The sequence below is a fragment of the Macrotis lagotis genome, chromosome X (genome assembly GCF_037893015.1).
Source record: "Macrotis lagotis isolate mMagLag1 chromosome X, bilby.v1.9.chrom.fasta, whole genome shotgun sequence".
Taxonomy (NCBI): Eukaryota; Metazoa; Chordata; class Mammalia; order Peramelemorphia; family Peramelidae; genus Macrotis; species Macrotis lagotis.
This window is the reverse complement of record NC_133666.1, coordinates 598,152,612-598,172,699: the sequence shown is the minus strand read 5'-3', so window position 1 is coordinate 598,172,699 and position 20,088 is coordinate 598,152,612.

Below are 20,088 nucleotides of genomic sequence, written 5' to 3'. Positions count from 1 at the left end.
AGATTTTGCATGTCTTTTCAAAGTACTTTCATGTGAACTATCTAATTTGATCCCACAACAGTCTTAAGATAGTTAAAGATGTTATCTACATTAAATTATATGATCCTCAAATATTGTACCTATAAATAAAACAATATGATCAATTTTGACAGACTTCGCTACTCTGTTCAATATAATAATCCAAACAATTCCAAAGAACTTATAATAAAAATGCTATTCACCTCCAGAGAGAGAGATCTGATAAAATCTGAGTGCAGATGGAAGCATATTTTTTAACTTCCTTTACATTTCTTGTTTTTATTTTTTGATAACATGGCTAATTTGAAAATAGTTTAACATAATCTTACATTTATAATTAATATCAATTGGTAGGGGAGAGGACAGAGAATGGGAATTTGGAACGGAAACTTTTTTTAAAAAATTAATGATAAAAATATTTTTAAATATATGATCCTTAAAGGTAGGGACTGTCTTTCTGCCTCTCTTTGTGTCCCCACAATTCAACATAATGCCTGGTATATGATGAGTGCTTAATAAATGTCTATTGATCGATTATTGCTTGATTATATAGGAGAAACAAAATAATGTAATGAATAGAAACTACACTTGAGTTTTAAAAGACTGGAGTTCAAATCCCATCCAAAGTATTTACTAGCAGTATTGAACCTGAGCAATTTATTTAACAGCTCTGGACCTCAGTTTCCTTATCTGTAAAATGAGGATGTTAGACTAAATGACATCTAAGGTCCCTTCCAACTCTAAATCTTTGTTTTTGCAGTCTTCATCTGAGATAAAAGAGAGTTGATGGACAGAGAAGTAATGTTGTTTTCCCAAGGTCACACAGTTTCAGAAACAAGGCTAGAACTCAGATCTTTTGACTTCAAGTCTTATAGCCTTTCCAAGGTCTTTGAGGAGAGCTCAAAAATCTCTTATGGACTGCCAAGGTCTCCATGTCCTTAAGCCCAGATCCCTTGGTATCCTGAATATCTGAAAGTTTGATTTTCTTTTTTCTTGTTTTGTTTTTTTTTAAATAGATTGTGGCAGATTCACCTTTGTGCAACTGGGAGACAGTGGAGAAGTCATACAAGAGATGCCCCAGATTGGCAAAATGCTCTTTTGTCTGACAGCTCGGTGCCCAGAGGACTTTGAATCTTATGGTTGTTACTGTGGTCAAGAAGGAAGGGGCAACCCTGTTGATCCTTTGGATAGGTATGGGAAATTGCAGCTGTGTGATATGGCTACAGGGGCTTGAGTTGGGGCACAGACATTGGCTCATTTCAATTAAGTCGGATTCATCAAGATAAGCAGAATAAGGGGGGAGAGAGGGAGAGAAGAAAGAGAAAGGAGAAAGGAGAGAGAGGAGAGAGACAGGACAGAGACAGGAGGAGAGAAGAGGAGAGAGGGAGGACAGATCCAGAGCCAGAAACAGAGAGAGAGAGAGAGAGAGAGAGAGAGAGAGAGAGAGAGAGAGAGAGCGAGCGAGCTTTGTGACAGTTTGGTGAGGAGACTGAGGCAAAGAGGGTTAAGAGATTTCAGAATTAACTAAACAAGTAAGCTCAAGGTTATACAGCTAGTGAGAGTCTGAGGCCATATTTGAACTCAGGTCTTCCAGGGTTGGTATTCTATTCACAGAAGTATAAACTTTTGGCGCTGGAAGAGTCTTTAACTGAATAGTTCATCTCACAATTATAGTCTATGAGGTGCCAAACCCTGGATTAAGTGACTTAATAGTTCAGAAGCTCACATGGACCCTAGAAGTTGTCTAGTCCAACCTTTTCATTTTACACATAAAGAAATTGAGGTCTATAGTAAGATTTCTTGGTTTTATATTTTACAAGGCAGTGGGGTTAAGTGGCTTGCCCAAGGTCACACAGCTAGTCAATTATTAAGTGTCTGAGGCCGGATTTGAACTCAGATCTTCCTGACTCCAGGGCTGGTGCTCTATCCACTGTATCACCAAGCTGCCCCTATAGTAATATTTCAAGAAGGAAACAAGGACCACTAACTCCCCTAGAAGTTGTTTCATACCTTAGGTGCATGATGCCTGCAGCAGTATCAGAGCTAGGGTTATTTATGCCATTGGTTTTTTATCTTTTATCTTGCTCATTTTGTTCAATTTTAACAATAACATTTATTCCCAAACCTTATGCCTACATGACTGATTTATCTCAGGGTTCTTTTCTGGGTTTTCTTCCCTTTTCAATCTATCATGGCACACAGGTGACTTCTTCAGCTTCCATGGGTTTAACCATAATCTCTATGCAAAGATTTCTCTGTTTCTTGCTTTGAGTACTACATCATCAACTTTTGCCTATTGGTCATTTCAAATGTGATGTTCCATGAGCACCTCAAACTCAAACTTCTTCCCAACTTGGCCTCATTCTACCTTGCCAAACTTATTTCACTTTATACACTCTGTAATCCAGTTACACTGATCCACTTGCTGCTTCTCACACAGAGCACTCCATCTATCTTTGAACTTACTCCCTCCTTAACTCCAACTTTTAGTTTCTATGGTTTCCTTCAGGTTTCATATCCAATGCCCCTAGTTCTGCAAGAGGTATTTCCTAGGCACTGCAGTTGTTAGTGCCTTTTCCATTTAGATTATCTTCTACTTAGTTCATGTATAACTTGTGTACACTTGTTTTTGCTCTCATTAGAATATAAATTTCTTGATAATAAGGACTGTAAGGGGTGTTTTTTGTTTGTTTTTTTGTTTTTAATCCAACTTTGTATCCCTAACACTTAACAAAGTGCTTGGCAAGACTAAACTTCAAAAATGCTGAATGATTAACAAAACTCCTTTAAGTATAAATAAACTCCAATTGTTCTACTCTGCTGAGACAAACCAACATAATATTCTGATTGGACAAGTTCAACAATTCATCTCATTAGTAGAAAGTCCAATAATTTTCAATGGATCTCTACATTCCTAGAACAGAGAACAGAATATAAGGACATGATAAGTGGACTTTTCCACCATTACAACTTTGTTTCTCCAAATTATTCCTTGATTGGGTTTTACCTAACTTTGGGGATTCATAGAATACAGTTTTAGGAATGTTGCTGTGATGGGCCTGTTTATGAGAGAGCCATGTTAACATATTCCTTTTTTTTCTTCCTCAAAGGAGGGGACATTAGGAGTTGTGCATTTTGATTGGGACCTTTGGACAATAAACATTTGGCTTTATTGTAGATGTTGCTTTTCACATCATTGTTGTTTGGAACAAGTGAAGAAATTTGGCTGTGGATTAGAGAGGAGTTCCAGATCCAAAGTGATGTGTGAAGATCACAAAACAATATGTAAGTGGTTCCTTGGGGGTTGTTGCTCATATTGAGTCAGCGGGGAAATACTGAGTGTCTACTACATGTCCACACAGTCCTTTCTTCCAAACAGTTTAATAATCTAGTTAGAGTTAGGAAATAAACACACAAGAAATATGTATATGAACATATAGATAAATATACAATAAAGTATTTTATAAAAGAATAATATAATAAGAAAAACATAAAAAATATTAAGATAAAAGAAAATATAAGAACCATAATAAAATCATAAAAAATTCAAATTTTGACTAATAATTTTAAAAGTTCAGTATTGTCTGTTTTATACACTATTATTATTCTTCATTCTCCTACCCTATTCCTATTCTTTATAACAATAGCAAAGTTAAATCATAGTCATTGACAAACTAATAGTCCAATAATATATGCAAATTCTGCCCCTACCTTTCTACCACATTTATTTCATTTTGTATTCTCCAAAGACTGATTATTATGATTCATCTGAATCTGACTGCCTTTTTATATTGTTGTAATCATTTTATGTTTTTCTCCTCTTCTGCTTATTTTGCTCTGAATTTTGATATGAATGTTACTTAAATGATCAGCATCATCTTATAGTTATGGGGTTTATGTATCACTTAGGAACTAGAGTATTTGGCTCTAAAGTTCTCTAATTGAAAACTGGTTGATTGAAGCTACATATGTGGAAAAATTTAAGCTGCCTCAAAGAAGAATGGGTTGTCTCTTCAAGGTAATAACAAATTCTCTGTTGATGGAAGCATTTAAGTAGAAGTTGATGACCACTTATTGGGAATCTAGAGAAGCAATAGGAGAGGCTGCTCAGGTATAGATTGGAATAGATGATATCTTCAACTTTAAGAGTCTATTCTTCCAAAACAGACAGAGCCCCTGCCCATAAGTGATCGTCATCTAACCAAGAAGATAACCAACCAAAAAACATTCCTTTGGTATTTATCATACATTTTACACTGTGCTCAATTCTGAATATAAAAAAAACAAAAACAGAATAAGTCCTGCCTTCAAGGAGCGTACATACACAAATAAGGAGAATTAACAATATAGAGAAGTGAATGCTAAGAGTCAAATGAGTGGCAAACCGAGTAGTGTTTAATTACTTTAGTAGTTTAGCATGTGGAAACCTTGTAGAATTTCATTCAGTATCAAAGGTAAGAGAGATAACTTTCAGCTGAGATCATCAGTCTTCATCAAGTCTTCATGAAGCCTTCATGAAAGAAGTAAAATTTGACTTGAACCTTAAATGGTTAACTGCTTTAAAACATTATCTAAATTTCAGTTGAGTGTCAAGATTAGAAGCTAGGTAGTAAAAAGTGAAAAGTGAGGATCAGATTAGATAAATTCCAATGAGGAGGAAATGGAATTTGAGTTGACTCATGGAAAATGGATAAGAATTACAAATGTAAAGATTTGGGGCACTGGAAAAGAAAATTTTGCAAGTGAAAATGCAGAAGGGTAGAGGAAGTATAAGGGTCTGGTCATAGAAGAAATATGACTAAAGCAAAAGTTGTATGTAAGAGAAGTCTGGAATGGTTAATTGATGAACACTGAAAACAGTATCTGATCAAAGAATTGATAGATCAAGAGTAATGCAGGCCACGAGGTGGGGAAAAACTAATATCACCAATAATAATATTTCTATTACTGTATCTATTTAAAGAGAGAATAGATAGGATGGATTGAGAGAGAGAGAGAGAAGATGTGAGAGAGAGAGAGAGAGAGAGAGAGAGAGAGAGAGAGAGAGAGAGAGGACTGACTATACAATCAAAGAAGACAGCCTCTGCCTTCAAGAGGCTTACAATCTAATACGGAAAAACAACCCATAAAAGAGTTCTGTGAAGTGGAAAGGAGAGTACTTGAATGTGTATGGGGGAAAAGTTTGTAGTTACAAAGAACTTTTGCACTTAACTTTTTCATCTGAGCCTCATAATAGTCCCATGAATTCTATAAAAAGGGGGAGTTATCCCCATTTGATATACAGGGAAGTTCTGAGACATAAAAATTTACATTTCTATCCCACCTTGAAATTCAATAAATTCAATTCATTAATTATTTATTCATTGCCTATTGTATAAAAATTACTATACTTGGTTCTATATCTGTATATATATATATATATATACAGCCATACTACAGCTGGTATATTGTATCTTGTTTTCAGTATCACGTAATAGCAACAGTTATGATGAATTAGAGAATGTCCAGAGAATGGGACTAGAATGGTCCTCAAGGAGTTTATAATTCAGCAGGGGATTCCATTCCCAAAGATTACTGTAATACAAAATTGTATTTGATAGAAGCATTATAGTTAGCCAACTTCTATATGAGATGATGAAGTAGAAAGAATGTTCAAATTAAGATTTGAGGGGCAGCTAGGTGGTGCAGTGGATAGAGCATCAGTACTGGAGTCAGGAGGACCCGAGTTCAAATTCAGCCTCAGACACGTAATAATTGCCTAGCTGTGTGACCTTGGGCAAGTCACTTAACCCCAGTGCCTTAAATAAATTTTTTAAAAAAAATTTAAAAAGATTTTAGAAAAATATGAATTTAAATCCAATTACTGCCAATTATTTTGAATTAATGGGCAAGTCATGGATCCCTCTAAGCCTCAGTTTCCTCATCTTTTAAATGGGTGTGATAATATCATACTATCTGTGTCATAAGGAAATACCTGGTAAAACTGTTATTTTACTATATACCCATGAATTTTTATTGGTGACAAAGGTGAAATATTCTGAGTTGTCCTTTATTTTGCCTTTGCTTCTTTAGGTAGAGGACAGAGTCTGTGTGAAAAACTCCTGTGTTCCTGTGATCAGAATGCTGCTGAGTGTATGGCTGCTGCACCGTTCAATGAGAGTCTTAGATTCTGGAGCAGAGCCGAGTGCCAGGAAAATGAGACACTGTGTGAGGACAGTAACCATGAATGGTCTTTGGCTTCCACTGATTTAGGGACCAAGAGCTCAAACTCTGATGAGAACAGCAGTGAAGAATCTGTGGCTTCCCTTAGGGGGGGTTTCAAAAGAAAGAAAAGATTTTTGGGAAAGCCATTTGGCAATGCTGGTTCCAAGGAAGCCCATGGACAATAATTTGAATGTCCTTCAATAGTGAAAGACACAAAAAACAGGTCTCTATAATTCCAAACTTAAGCTTTCTGAAGCCTTGAATGTTTCACGTCCCCAATCATCATAATAATGACTCTTCCCCATTCTTCCCATTCTTCCCCCTTTCCCTCCCAACACACACACACATGTGCGATGGGAAGCCTGATTAAGAAAATAAAGAAGAAATAAATTAAAAAAGAAAATAAAGAAGATACTTTGAAAGTTAGGAGTCCTATACATACACATATACAAACCATTATTGCCAGACTCCTTAGAATACAAGATCAAAGGGGTCTGGATGCACTTCTTATCTGATTTGTACTGCATGTATTATATTCTGGAAATTAAAGAAACATTCAAATTAATTAAATGATTTAAAATTTCACCAGTTTAGATGGCAATGCACAAATAACTACCTGAGGTGTATATAGGAGCAAAGATGAAAAGATAAAACCAGTTCAGGTAAAGGATGTTTTAAATTATGTACCACTTTCAGAAAAACCAAGATTGCAGTGAATATAGAGTAATGGGTCCAAAGTCAGGAAGACTCCTCTTCCTGAATCTGGCCTCAGACATTCTCTGTGTGACCTTGGGCAAGTCACTGAACCCTGTTGCTTCTGTTTCCTCATCTGTAAAATGATTTGGAGAAGGAAATGGCAAACCATTCCCACAGCTCTGTCAAAAAAAAAACAAAAACCCTAAATGGGGTCTGGAAGAGTCAGACACAACTGAGAAACATTCGCACAACAAAAACCACTTCTATAGCAGCATGCATGTGACTGTTATTAGTCATTTCCCGATCCTAGAGGTAGAAATGTAGTGTGGAACACTGGAAAAAACACTGATCTGGGAGCAGAAGACCTATCTCTGCACTTGACTAACAGTGCATTACTGAGCATGTCGCTTTCCTTTCTTGGGTCTACATTTTTTCCTCTATAAAACGAGTGGATTGGACTATGTCGCTTTTCTAGCTCTAACAATCTATTCAACTCAACTTAGACTCACTACCTGCTTCAAAAACTTTCTTTTCTGGAGTCATATATGAGGAATACAATTTAGTCAGTGCAACAAAAAATGCCATTGCTTAAACAATAACATACATTTTCAACGACACTTTGAAAAGATAAGAAATCCCACACTACATATGATCATGCTTGTTTTTGAGAAGATATAAGCTTTCAGAGGTTTTGGTGTAACTTTAAACTGTATGTTTGGCAACATAATGCTTACAAACTTTAATCTCTTAGCTGGGAAAATATTTTAATCTCTTGTATACTTCATCATATCTTGGAGTAGGCAAAAAATGTGGAATAAGAAAATGTGGAATAATCAACATTAAAAAAGAACTTCAAAGATCATAGGGTCTCCGCTATTCTATTCATTTATATCTTTGACTGGTGGTCATCTTACTTCTGCTCCAACATTCTTCATGATGGAGACCTTGTTGCCTCTTAAAGCAACTTTATAGGGCCACTCTTATAGGAAAGTCTTATCTTGAGCAAAACCTGCACCTACCCCTTGACCCTATTGATTCTGTGTTCTTTGCTAAGGCATGCCATAAAGTATATCTTTAAGTAACTTCCAGGACAAGAGACTGGACTGCTCTGAACTTGCTCTGAACCTGACTTTCTTAGCCAGTATCTTACCTTCAGCATATAGGATATAAAAATAAAAATGGGCACTCAAAGCAACCAACTTCTATTCTGAACACATTTGTTTCACTCTGTTGTCAATGGAAGTCCCCAAAATAACCTCCCCCCACTCCCCCACATATTTGACAATGGTAGGATTCAGATTCTATTTAAAAGTCTATTTCTTTAGGTTAAAGCATTAGTCTATTGGAAAATATCTCTCTTCCTCTTTCCCTTCTAAAAGAGAAAGATGTTTAAATATCAGTCCTTTATATTTAACAGAAATGTTATTTTTTCCTGAGATCAGGATTTGAAAGATGTGGAAAGTATATATAGCATGACTTTTTAAGTATCTGAGATGGTCAGACAGAGACCAGTGCTAGGAAGAATGGGAAGGCTTGAGGTGCTGAATATCAATGGATTTATAATTTCTAGAATTGTGAAATGAAGACAGGCATGTCCAGTTTTTTGGTTTTTCTCCATAAAAGACTCCAATCAGTAATGGGAAAGGGGCAGCAATCACACTTTAATGAAACATGGGACAACCTGTAAAGGGAGAGACAATGGGTGAAAAATAATGAGACAGATCACTTGGGAAGCAGATAGTGTGTGGAAGTGGATTGCAGTATGGGGAAGAGGATGGGGGATGGGAAGAACAGACAGTATCACTCAAGTAACCAGGGATTACAGTTGGTGGAGAGGGAAGACTACTGAGGGATGTTGAAGGGGCAAGAATTTCAGGTATCACTTTTATAGGTTTTTGTTGGACCAGCTATGACACATTGGGGATAGTTCACTGAAAAATCCAAATTATCTCAAAATTAACAGTAAAGCTTTAGACTTAATATATCCATATCAACACAATTAGTGATAGTGTGCTGGTCTGAAACTGTTCAGAGTAGATCTTTGATACAATTGGTGTCACTGCTGCTGCCAATATTTGTCCTTGGTTCTCCAAGAAGACCTTGACATCAGGGAGGTGATACTAAGAAAAGAAAGTGAATTGGATTTGAGTGAGGGTGGTACTCTGATAAGTCACCAACCTTACTTTCTCTTCTGGAGTCAGTGGTCAGATATGAAGCAGGACCACAGGAGATGGCCTTGGGTGCAAGGCAATTGGGGGTAAGTGACTTGCCCAAGGTCACATAGCTAGTAAGTTTCAAGTGTCTGAGGTTGAATTTGAACTCAGATCCTCCTGATTCCAGGGCTGGTACTCTCATTACTGTTTAGCTGCCCTATCACAATTACTGTTTTTATTATCATCCTCTCTGGCATCAGTTGCCTTTGTTTTATTTCATGTTAGCTAATCTGGTAAACATGAGGTGATACTTCAGAGTTCTTTCAATTTGCTTTTCTCAAATTATTAGTGATTAGAGTTTATTTTCACATGACTATTGATAGCTTTGATCTGTTCTTCTGAAAACCATTCCTATCCTTTGATCACTTGTCAATTGGGGAATGGCTTTCACTTTTATAAATCTGGATCAGTTCCCCATATATTTAAGAAATAAAATCTTTATCAGAGAAACTTTGTAAAATATTGTTTTCCCAGTTTGCTGTATTAATTCTAATTTGAGCTACACTGTTTTTGTTTGCTTAAAAGAATTTCAGAATTAGACATTTTACTTCCCATTCTCTCTATCTCCTGTTTGAAGAATAAAATTTTTCCTTAACAGTTAAATTTTTTCATGTACTCCTAATTTATCTGTCATATCACCCTTAATATATAATCATTTACTTATTTTAACCTTATCTTAGTATGCAGTGTCAGATGTTGGCCTTTGTCTAGTTTCTGCCAAACTACTTCCCAGTTTTAGCAGAATTTATTTGGCAAATAGTTTTTGTTCCAAAATTTGATAAAGATATTATTTCAATTAGTATTTTAGTTGATTATCCAAGGTTCCCATCATATGGTCTGCAAAGAATGAGTTTTGTTTCCTCATTGCCTATTTTTATTCTTTCAATTTCTTTTTCTAATTACTACAGATAGCATTTCTAAATAAATAAATAATGGTGGTGATAATAGACAGGTTTGCTTCACCCCTGATTTTCTTGGGAAGGCTTCTAGTTATTCTCAAGATAATGTTTGTTCTGGGTTTTAGACAAAAACCTTCTTTTTTTTTTTAAAGGTTTTTGCAAGGCAAACGGGGTTAAGTGGCTTGCCCAAGGCCACACAGCTAGGTAATTATTAAGTGTCTTGAGATCAGATTTGAACCCAGGTACTCCTGACTCCAAGGTTGCTGCTTTATCAACTACGCCACCTAGCTGCCCCAAAAAACTTATTTTAAGAAAAGCTTCATTTATTCCTTTGCTTTCTGGTATTTTTAATAGGAAAAGAATAATTTTATTAAAACCTTTTTCTGTATCTATTCATGTAATCATTGGACTTTTGTTGTTTTAGCTATTGATATGAACAGTTATGTTTATAGTTCTCTTAATAAAGAATCAGTCCTATATTCCTGGTATCCAAAGTATTATGATCTTTGTGATATACTGTTGTAGTGTCATTACTGTATTTTAAAATTTTTTTCTTCAACATTTATTAGGGAAAGTGGCCTATAGTTTTCCAACCCTGTTTTTCACTCTCTGTGGTTTAAGTATCAAGACAGTTTATATCATTAAAGAAGTTTGGTAGAAATTATTTTCAACATTATTATCTAGTATTGAGTTAATTGTTCTTTAGAGGCTTGGTAGAATTCATTTGTAAATCCATCTCATTTTGTCCTGTTCAGTTTCTTTTTCTACAATGTGCTTGCTTAAGTAATCTATTCTTCTGCTAATAAGGGTAATTTATATTTTTTGTAAATATTCATCCATTTTACTTAGATTCAGTTTTGCTGGCATGCATTTGGAAAGATAACTCCTAATAATTGCTTAATTTCATGTTCTTTATTGATGCATTTGCCATTTTCATTTTTATAATGTAACTTTCTTTTTTCTTTTTTTTTTCTGCAAGGCAAATGGGGTTAAGTGGCTTGCCCAAGGCCACACAGCTAGGTAATTATTAAGTGTCTGAGATCGGATTTGAACCCAGGTACTCCTGACTCCAGGACCAGTGCTTTATCCACTGTGCCACCTAGCCGCCTCTTCTTTCTTCTTAAAAACCAAATTCACTGATGGTTAATTCATCGTGTTGAAAAAATAAAACCAAAGCTTTTTCCAATTTTATTATTTTGAATCTTTTTTTTAATTTTTATTCATCTCACCTTTGATTTTCAAGATTTCAATTAAAATTAGTTCATTTAGCTACCTGCATGCACACTGCATTGATCTGTTCTTATAAGAATTTAGAGATACAAAATTTCCCCTTAGCAGTGCTTTGATCACATTGAACAAATTTTTGTATATTTTCTCATTGTTGTAATTATCTCAATGAAGTTGATTAATTCTAGATCTATTCTTTGACCTGCTCATTCTTTAGGATTGGATTATCTAGTTTTAATTATTTAGTTTAGGGGATATTAATCGTTACTCAAAGGACCTTTCTTGAATGCAATGTTATTGAACTTATGATCCCAAAGGGGTATTTAGTATTTCTGCTTTTCTGAATTTGTGAAGCTTCTAATGCCCTAATATATGGTTAATTTATGTGGAAATGTAATGTACAAGTGAGAAAAACATATCCTCCTTTACTGTTCAATTTTCTCCTTAAGTCCGATCAAATCTAACTTTTAAAAATTCTGTTCATCTCATTTTTTTTTATTACATTATGGTTAGATTTATCTAGTTGAGAGAAAAATTGAGGTTAACTCTCTTTCCTTCTATAATTAATTTAACTTTTCCTTTAAGAATTTGGATGTCATGTTTAGTATTGACATTTCATTATCAATTGTATCTTTTGACAAGATGTAGTTTCACTGATTAATTAGGTCTATTTTTGCTTTAGGTTTGTCTGAGATTATGATTACTACCCATTTTTTAAATTTTAGCTGACACATAATTGTTCTCCAACCCCCTACTTTAACTTTTAACTCTATTTGAAGTGTTTCTTATAAATGTCATATTGTAGGATTCTGATTTCTAATCCATTTTGCTATTCATTTTTTTTATGAATGAATTTATACTAGTCATATTCATGCTTATGATTACTACTAATTTCCCTCTATCCTATTTAATTCTCTTTATTCTTCTTGTTTACTGTCTCTCTTCAAGTCTCTTTTACTTGACTGCCTCCTTTAATCCATCCTCCCTCTTATCATAACCTTTAGCCACTTCCCCCACTTACTTCCCTGTTGAATGAGCTTTCTATATCCAACTAAGTTCTCATATTCTTCCCTCTTGTAACCAGTCTAGATGAGAGTAAAGTTTGAGTGTTGCCTACCGTACCCATTTCACCTTCCATTGTAAAGTTTTTCCTTACTCATTTCTTTAATAATTTTTCATATACTTCCTCATTCCAGTGTATTTTCATTCCAAAATAGTAGACATACATCCTTGTCTCTATAGACTCCTTACTGCCCATACACCATTGACATAATTGTATCATCTTTCTATAAATATGAATGTAAAGAGTTTATTAAATTATTTTTTCCTGTTTATTTTTTATGCATTTGAGTCTTATCTTTGGGTGTCAAAATGTATTCATCGTTTTTCTTTTAATCAGGAATGCTAAAAGTTCACTAGTTCATTAAATATCTATTTTCCTCCCTGAAGGATTACTGGATGATTCTTGGTTCTAATTCTAACTCCTCTTTCTTCTGAAATACAACATATTCCAATTCTTTTCCTTCATGATGCTAGCTGTTAAGTCATGTGTGTGATACTGATAGTGACTCCATGATATGGAATTGTTTCTTCCTGGCTATCATATGTTTTTGACTTGGGAGGCCTAGAATTTGGCTATAATATTCCTGGGAAATTTTCATTTTCATATTTTTTAGGGGATGATTGATGGGTTTAATTTCTAGTTTACCTTTGATTGATACCATTGATTTGGTTATCTATATATCTCAGATATAAAGGAATCTAGGATAACTAGGATTGTTTTTACAGTTTCTTGAACTATAACTGGGCTCCTCTTTAAAAAAAAAATCAAGGCTTTTAAAATTATCTCTATTTGGTCTATTTTCCAGGTCAGTTGTTTTTCCAGTGAAATAGTACTCATTATATACTAATGCATCATTTGTGGAGCTGTGAACTCAGCCAACCTTTCTGGAGAGCAATTTGGAATTATGCCCAAAGGGCAATAAAAATGAGCATACCCTTTGATCTGGCAAGACCACTACTGGATCTATACCCTGAAGAGATCATGAAAAAGGGTAAAAACATCACTTGCACAAAAATATTCATAGCAGCCTTGTTTGTGGAAGCAAAGAATTGGAAATTCAGTGAATGTCCATCAATTGGGGAATAGATGAACAAATTGTGGTATATGTACATTATGGAACACTATTGTTCTATTAGAAATCAGGAGGGATGGGGATTCAGAGAAGCCTGGAAGGATATGCATGAACTGATGCCAAGTGAGATGAACAGAAACAGAAGCACATTGTACACCCCAACAGCAACATGGGGGTGATCAACCTTAATGGACTTGCTTATTTCAAAATTGCAATAATCAGGGACAATTTTAGAGTATCTGTGATGGAGAATATCATCTGTGGAGTTTAAACAAAGACTAAAGACTACTACTTCAATATTTTTTTTAAATGTTGTCTATGCACTACGTAATTTTGCTATATTTTATTTTTTCCTCAAGGATATTATTTTTTCTCTCAACACATTCAATTTTGATCAGTGTATAGCATGGAAACACAGTAAAGATGATCAGATTGCTTTCTGTGGGGTGGGGTGGAGGGAGGGAAGGGAGCGTGGGAGAAAAATTGTAAAATTCAAAATCTCACAAAAAAATGATAGGTAGAAACTAGTATTGTATAAAATTGGAAAACAAAATATTTTTAAAAAAGAAATATTCCTATGCCCAAAGGGCAACAAAAATGTGCATCCCCTTTGACCCAGCATTATCACTACTGGGTCTATACCCTGAAAAGATCACGAAAAAGGGTAAAAAGAGATGATAAGGGGCAGCTAGGTGGTGATAAGGGACGGCTAGGTGGCATAGTCGATGAAGCACTGGCCCTGGAGTCAGGAGTACCTGGGTTCAAATCCAGTCTCAGACACTTAATAATTACCTTAGCTGTGTGGCCTTGGGCAAGCCACTTAACCCTGTTTGCCTTGCAAAAACCTAAAAAAAATGATAAAAAAGGGTAAAAACATCACTTGTACAAAAATATTCATAGCAGCCCTGTTTGTGGTGGCAAAGAACTGGAAATTGGGTAAATGTCCTTCAACTGGGGAATGGCTTAACAAACTGTGGTATATGTATGTCATGGAACACTATTGTTCTTCTATTAGAAACTAAGAGGGATTGAAATTCAGGGATGCCTGGAAGGATTTGCAAGAACTGATGCTGAGCGAGATGAGCAGAACCAGAAAGACATTTTATACCTTAACAGCAACATGGGAGTGTTGACCAACCTTGATGGACTTGCTCATTCCATCAGTGCAACAATGAGAGACAATTTGGGGGTATCTGCGATGGAGAATACCTTCTGTAACCAGAGAAAAAGTCAGGGAGTTTGAACAAAAACCAAAAACTATTACCTTTAATTTAGAAAAAAAAAAAACAAAAAACAAACAAAATCTGTTATCTTATTATGTAATTTTGCTATCTCTTATACAATTTTCTTCCTTAAGACCATGATCTCTCTCATCACATTCAACTTAGATCAATGTATACCATGGAAACTTGTAAAGACTAACAGAATGCCTTCGGGGGAGGGGAGGAAGATTGGGGGGAGAATTGTAAAACTCAAAACAAAAACTTTTTAAAAAGAAATATTCCTCATTTCCCTCCATATCTTCATTCTTTTGTCTTTTTTATTGCTTCTTTATGTCTCATGGAACCATTGGTTTCAAATTTACCCAATTTTTTTTTGGGGATAGGCAATTTGGGCTGTGACTTGTCCAGGATCACATAGTTAATACATGAATTTGAACTCCTGATTCCATAGCAGGTGTTCTATCTACTGCACCACTTAGCTGTTCCTTGATTCTAATTTTTAATGATTTATTTTTCTTCAGTGAGTTTTGAAACTTTTTCCATTTGGTCAATTCATCTTAAAAATCTTTTTTTAAGCTTTTTTTTTTTGTACCTCTATTACCAATTTGGCTAATTCAGGTTTTAAGATTTTTTTTTTGTATGTTTTTGTTCATATTTCACCAAGATGTTTTTCATAAATTTCTTGCATCACTCTCATTTCTTTTTCTGATTTTTCCTCTACCATTAATTAATTTTTAAAATAATTGTTCTTTTGTTCTTTCCTTCCCAGGAATTATTTTATTGGACTGTTCCAATCTGTATTTTTCTTTGAGGTTTTGCTTCTCTTTTCAAGACTTTTGTCTGTTAATGAGTTTGTCTTGATTTTAACCAAAGTAGCTTTTCATAGTCATATTCTTTATTATTTGCTCCTTTTAAATCTTTTTTTTTTCTTGACTGAATTTTATATTAAAGTTGGGAGGTGTGGGGACTCTCGACTTCAGACTTTTTCAGTCTATTGTTTTTGCAGACATTTTGAGTGCTCCCAAAGTGAAGTGATCCAAAAAGATGCATGGCCCTCCTGGTCCTTACCCAGGAAGGGTCCTTGCTCCCTTGCTGTTGTTAGCACTAGCATTTCTTTTGCCCTGGAAACAGGACCCTGCTACTTTGCACTGGAAGTGCTCCCCCTTGCCCTCAGACTGCAATGTATATGGGAATGGAGCTGTCAACTAGCAATTTGCCCTTCACCTGGTGCTAGCATAGGAGTTCCCTGTAATTTCTCCTGAGCATTTTTGTCTGATCCCCTATCTCAGGATTGAGAGCTCTTGTCACTGGGGCAGTCTCTTCAAAAGCTTCCCAAGTCCCCAGCTGATGTTATCACTGCACCACTGCCAGCCACCACCTGTGTCACAGACCTATCTTATTCTGGAAAAAATGTCTTACCTTGACCTTTTGTTGGTTGTGTCACTCCAGAATTCTATTTGAGAAATTTTCAAGGGAAACATTAGAGGAGTTAAGATAAATGCTTTTACTTTATCATCTAGCTCCCTCCTCTAAACTACATTCTTTTTCATTGATGTTTTACTTTTTTAAGTATATTTTGTGAAAATTTTTTTTGACATTTATCCATATATCTGTGCATATTTTTCAAAGGTACAAAATTCCCTTCCACCCTCCCTTCCCACTCCCCTCTCAAAGGTGAACAATCAGGTTAATATTTATTAACACATTTGTGTTAAGCATGTTTATAGGTTAGCCATTTTCAATATGAGGAATTAGGATTAAGGGAAAGAGATGCATAAGAAATTTTTTTTAAAGTGAATGTAGTGTTGCTCAGATTCTGAAGAATTTTTTGTTTTTCCTTCTTCTGGATGTCAATAAATAACATTGTCCTTAGCTGGAGCTCTGAACTGCTGAGAGGAGCTGCTTCCATCAGGTTGATCACCTAACAAAGTTCTCTTGGTTCTGCTTCCTTTGCTCAGTATCAGATCCTGTAAGTCATTCCATGCTTCTCTAAAGTCTGTTCTTTTATGACTTCTTACAGAATAGTATTCCTTAGTATTCATGTTAACCACTTGTTTAGCCATACCCTCAAATTCCAATTCTTTGCCTCTACAAAAAACTGCTATGAATATTTTGGAATATATGTCCAAGCTACATTTTTGATGACTATTCCTTAAAAGGAAAGGAGGGCCTTAAGCATCTTCTCTGTCTCTTTCATATGTATATGTATGTAGCCTATATACATGTGTAGATACACATCTGCATCTAAATATACTATTTCCCGGGGTGTAAAAAGGTTACTAATGCTGGTTTGGCAAGCTATTTAATTTCCTCTCACTCCTTAAGTCTTTGGCTTATGAATTCATTACTAATTAAATTTAATGGTCTTTTAAGGTTATCCATCTTGACCTCTCAGCTGCAATTGATAGTTGACCATTCTTGTCTTGTGAATGTTTTCTAGTTTCTTATTTCTAGTCTGACTCAGCTGTCAAATGGTTTTCCTAAAATGCAGGTCTGACCATGTGAATTTCTGGTCAGTGGCTCCCCATTATGTCCAGAACAAACATAAAATTATTTGGCATTAATATTTTCATAACCTTTCTTCCCCGCTTTCTTTCCAATCTTTACATTTCACTTCTCATTATATAAAGACCTAGTGACATTGGTCTCTTTGTTGTCCCTTATATGAGTCTACATCTTCAAACTCCAGACATATTCACTGGCTGTATCCCATTCCTGGAATTATTCTCTCATCTGTCTCCTGATCTCCCTGAATCCTTGCTAAAATTCCAATCTACAAGAAATTTTCTAGATCTCCAATAATGGGAGTACTTTCCATCAATTAATTCCAATTTAATATGCATTTTGTATTCAAATTGTGTACAAGTTGTCTCCTCCATCAGCTTGAGTTTCTTGAGAGCAGGGACTGTTTCGTTTGCCTTTGTAACCCTCTTAGTTCATTTAGCGCTCAGTTCATTATTTCTACATAATGGGCATTTAACAAATGCTTATTGACTGACTGCTCCACCATAATCCATTCTCCACAGAACTCCGGAAGTGACTTTCCTTAATCAGATGTGACTATCATTCCATAACAATAAAATCTGGTGGCTCCCTATTGACTCTAGGATAAAAAATAAACTCATCTGTTTGGGTTTAAAGTTCTTAACAAATTGGCTTCTTTCTTTACTAAAGATTTCTTCTGTTATGTCACATTACGATCTGACTAAATCCTCACACAATATTTCATTAGTGCCTTTATTAGCTGTCATTATATCCCCTTCAGTATTACATCATAAAATTTCTCTTCTTTAAAGATGCAAATCAAACACCACCTTCTACACAAAGCATTTACTGATTCGAACTGCTAGTACCATTCCTCCCCACCTTGTATTTGTTTTGAAAAATTCCTATCTACACACACACACACACACACACACACACACACACACACACACACACATATACACACATTGTCTCCCCATGATAGAAAGGAAGTCCTTTGAGTTTTGAAGGCAGGTGGGATATTTCGCATTCCTAGAATCTAGGATTGTGCTGGACATATGGTAGATGAAAAATGTTGAGCAACTCATGCTAGCTCTTTGTGATCATTACTTCCATTTTGAGGGGTCAAAGGTATCTCTCTAAATAATGTTTTATAATTTTTCTAGTAACTAGAGTCAAGTACACTGGTTTATATGAGTAGAAACTGGAAAGAGATCATTTCTTCCCTTTAAAAAATGTGGGGTGCTTTTTTATTTTGCACTCTTGTGGTTCTACATAACTTCAAAATTCACTGACAGTGATCAAGGAATTAGCTTTTTTCCCCCTAGTATCAGAGGATGTATGTAAATCAATACTTGGGTTCATCAAGCACAACAAAGAGATCTTATTCTCTTAGGACTCAACTCCCTAGTAGTTATTTTTGCTGTCACTATCTTTGGCAGAGAAAATGAAAGCAAAATAAAAAGTTTTAAAAGTTCAGAGGCAGTTCTGCATTCTCTCTTGCATTAATCTCATCCATCTGAAATAGTAGTCTTATATCTACCTCTATTGAGCGTCTTTCTTCTTATAAAGCCCTAAAAACAAAAAAAAAGCAACCCTTCTCATTGTCCTTAAGTTTTCCTTGCCCACCTAAACATAGTATTTTTATTATTATTCCTACAGGACCATACTAAGTTTCTGCATTTTACACATCTTTTTAAAAAAAATCTAAGTTGTCTGAATGATCTGTGCATTCAAATAAGCCTCAGTTTCCACATTTGTAAAATAAGGAAATGGAACAGGTTATTAAGGTCTCATCTATCTAATTGCTATGATATATATGATTTAGGTGAATATCATAATTTCTCAGCGAGGAGAGGCTACATCTACTGATTGCCTACAATTTTATAAATGGTTATTTGATAATATTATTTGGTTATATGAGTTACTTGCTAGGATTATGTCATAGTCTTCTTCTAGAACAAAGGACAAACACCTCCCCAAGAATAGTGGATGGAATCAGGAAGTCTTAAGTTCAAGAGACTTCCTAGCTGTGTGATCCTAGATACTTTTATTTTCTTTATCTGTAAAATTTGACTAATACTATCTGTCCCCCAAGTATGACAAGAAGATAAAATGAGATAACTGTCAAGTGTTTGGCACAATGCTTTGGCACATAGCAAGTGCTATATAAAATGACAACTATTAATCAATTTCTCTGATTCCATTTCTTCAGTTGGTAAAATGCGGAAAATAATTTCTACTTCATAGAACTGTTGTGACCATCAAGTAAGATGATTATAAGCAGTGACTTATAAAAGTTAAAATTATACAACAAATTTTATCTATTATTAAAATACATCTATTATGGATTACTACTCTTCTAAGAAAAAGTACTACAGTGTGCATGCCAGAATAAGAGAATGATACGTTACCCTCCTTCTCAAGCACTGACCAAGGGCTGAATCTCATAGCTTTTTTGGTTTCTTTTGACTTTTTCCCATGAATTATGTTGGAATACAATGGCTCCCAAGTTCTACAGAATCTTCTTGTTGAAAAATTGTAATAGGTTTGTCTACAAAGTCCTTGTTGGATTCTTTGACTCAAATGTTTTCAAATCATTTCATCAAAATCTGTTTCCCTTTAAATAGGAGAATGGTAATATGGTAGTGACCACTTGTGTTTCTTGACAAACCATATATTGGAAGATGGAGATCAGAAACTGATACGAATTGTTACACATAGCCTTTGAAGAGTGGTAGGTAGGCAGTGGGTGCCAACTAAAGAGTGGAAGTGAAAGGAAAAGTGAATTTGAAAAATTTTACTATGATCAGCGAAGGAATAAGAGTTTCATAAAATTGATGATGAAGCATGTTTCCCCACTGTTGGACCAGAATGCAGAAAGACTTTTACAGTCCTGAACAAGGAGTTGATTGTTCTGTTGGGAAAGGTGTGTGTGAATTTATCATGGAAAGGATTCTAAATCTTCCTAATTCACTTTCAGAAAAGC